Source organism: Furipterus horrens, unplaced genomic scaffold (assembly GCF_987537825.1).
Source record: "Furipterus horrens unplaced genomic scaffold, mFurHor1.1.pri manual_scaffold_9, whole genome shotgun sequence".
Taxonomy (NCBI): domain Eukaryota; kingdom Metazoa; phylum Chordata; class Mammalia; order Chiroptera; family Furipteridae; genus Furipterus; species Furipterus horrens.
The window spans coordinates 95246975-95249813 of NW_028327179.1; the positions used below are offsets into that span (position 1 = coordinate 95246975).

Below are 2839 nucleotides of genomic sequence, written 5' to 3' on the forward strand. Positions count from 1 at the left end.
GTATCCCACAGCCCAGAGAAGATAATCACCGGTAATATTTTGCCATATTTCCTTTCTAGCTGTTATTTGTTAAAATCCCAGTAAACCTGCTGGTTATACAGCACAAGTGATATCGTAGCTTAGAAAATTCAGGAGCCTGCTCTTTCTCGCACTGAAGTTTCATCCTTTAATCCCTCATCATCTTCCTGCTTCAACATCAAAATGCTTTGGCGGGAAGTGAGGCTGGACGCCAGCCAGCAGCTCCAGGTTGGATCGGCAGATCTGTGCCGTGTTAAAGTCCGGCACGTTGCCTTCCAGTGCCCGACAGTGAAGCTTCACTTTTCATCCACCGCCCCCCACCCGGCCCTGCTTCTTTTATCTCTTCATAATTAGCACAGTGGTTCTGCCAATAGCTGCTGGTTGGCTGCTTCTCCATCATTAAATGGGTTTTCTTATTACAACTATCAGAACTGTGTCTTGGCCTTTTGGCTAAGATTAAGTGTAGTATCTGTTCTTATCAGAACTATCAGAACTTCAAGTGTTGCTTTTCCTGTTGTTTGTCTTTTTTATTCAGCCCTGGCTGGTTTGGCTCAGTGGATTGAGCGTCGGCCTGCGAGCTAAGTGTCGCTGGTTCGATCTTCCAGTCAGGGCACATCAGAGAAGGAAAACTCTGACTCCAAAAAACCTCCGCTGCCTTGCGGCATACCTCTTCAGGGGAAAGGCTAAGGGAGTAAACCCCGACAGAAAATCTGGAGCCGGAGTCCCTAAGGCGGTTTGACGTTGTAGTCAACACCGGCAACTCCTGCGGCGCACCTGAAGCCAAGCTGTATTGACTCCGTCTTTCCCTTGGACCCTTCAGCTGCGAAGAGAGGGGGGCTCTGCTGCATGGGCAACAGCAGACCCTCCATATCACCCTGCCCAGGCTCTATAGCTTCAGCTTCACTGGAGAGGACACTCCAGCATCATCGCAAGATGTCGATTCAACACGGGAGGAGACAGATACCGTGTCACTCCCGAGTCGGACTGCACAGCCATTCTCGGCGGTGCAGATAGACTCTTAAGAAGCTACACCATCGTCTCTCGAGACGGACGGCTGCCGATACGATACGATACGATATGTCTTTTTTATTTTTAAATCCCCACCCAAGGACATGTTTTCATTGCTCTTTAGAGAGAGGAAGGGAGAGAGAGAAACATCAATTGGTTGCCCCCTGTCCGTGCTCAGACTGGGGATCCAACCTGCAACCTAGGTATGTACCCTGATTGGGAATAGAACCTGCAACCTTTTGGTTACGGGACAACGTGCCGACCAACTGAGCCACACTGGGCAGGGCTTCTGTTGTTAGCCTTTTGAAGGCTTATATAAAGAAGATTCTATTTTAGCCTTTTATGTCCCTCATTTAGCTTCCCTTCCTCCTCTCTCTCTCTCAACACAGTGCCCCGTCCCCCCACCCCCCAAGCCAAGTCGCATCCGCAGACCAGAAGGAAGCCTGAAAAGCCTGAATACATAGCTAGGAGATGGCAAAAAGCAGTCGAGAAGACTGGGGCCGTGGTCTCGGGGTTTCCGCGTATTTTTGTGTAGAACAGGCTGTCACGCCACTGGCATCCTCTAGGCTTGTGCAGTGTACAAGCTGGCCGACACTCACCGTGGCCCTGTGGCTTCAGGTCTTGGTGTGAGTGACGCCTCCTCAGAAAGGCCTTTCCTGACCTCCTCCCCAGAAGTAAGTCCTTTCCTCTTAGTGCTGCTTTTGCTGTGTCACCTAAGTTTTAATGGCTGCACCCCCACACTCACTGCAGCACCGTTCACCGTAGCCGAGACCTGAAAACAACCTGTGGGCATTGCTGCATGGGCGGAGAAAGAGGACGTGGTGTATACATCCCTACAAGAGAGTATGATTCAGTCTTAAGGAAGAGGAACATCCTGCCCTCTGTTACAACACGGGTGCATCTGGAGGATACTATGTTAAGTGAATCAGCCAGTCACGGGACAAATACTGCACGATTCCACTTATGTGAGGTATTGAAAATAATCAAACTCATAGAAGCAGACAAGGCAGCAGTGGCTGCCAGGGGCTAGAGGGTGGGGGCGTGGGGAGCTGTTATTCACTGGGTATAAAATTTCAGTTTTGCAAGATAAATAAGTCCTAGAGATCTGCTCTAGAACACAGCAGCTAGCATTAGCAGTGTGTAGTTGGGCACTTCAAAATACATTTAAGGGGATAGATCTCAAGTGTCTACCACACACACGCGCGCGCGCACACGCGCGCACACACGGATGGAGAAACCCTCTCTGGAAGGTGGTGGATATGTTCATTACCTGCCTATGTCCAAACCCACAAGTTGTGCATGTTAAATGTGAGTGGTTCTTTATATACCAATTATACTTCGATGAAACGGCTATTACAAACTTAGAGAAAGCTTGGTGAAGGGTATATAAGGGCTCGACTCTTCTGCCTAAAAATATTCTAAAGTAAAAAGTTTAAAGAAAAACAAACACTAAGTCCTCTCCTCTTAGTCTGAACCTCAGGCCCTTGCTTTGTGTCACTGGTTGATTTTCACGAATGCACTTTTATTCTGATTTTTTATTATTTTGTTTGCTGCTTGCTTTTTTGTTGATTTATCTATTCATTTATTTTTATTTAAGTATATTAGGTATACAATATTACGTTAGTTTCAGGCATGATTCTATGTTTTTATACCTTACAGTGTAACCACCCCACTAAGTCTAGTAATTATCTGTCACCGTGCAAATCTGTCTCGGTATAATTGACTACATCCCCCTTCGCCTTCAGGGCAGAGACTACGCCTGTGTTTAATTCTGTGGCCCCAGAGCCTAGCACAATGCCTGGCACATATTAGG

At 47.6% G+C, this 2839-nt stretch overlaps 1 pseudogene; it reads left to right on the plus strand.

Moving 5' to 3' along the window:
• Window positions 1–448: 448 nt before the first annotated feature.
• Window positions 449–616, plus strand: LOC150002232 (U2 spliceosomal RNA; annotated as a pseudogene).
• Window positions 617–2839: the final 2223 nt, after the last annotated feature.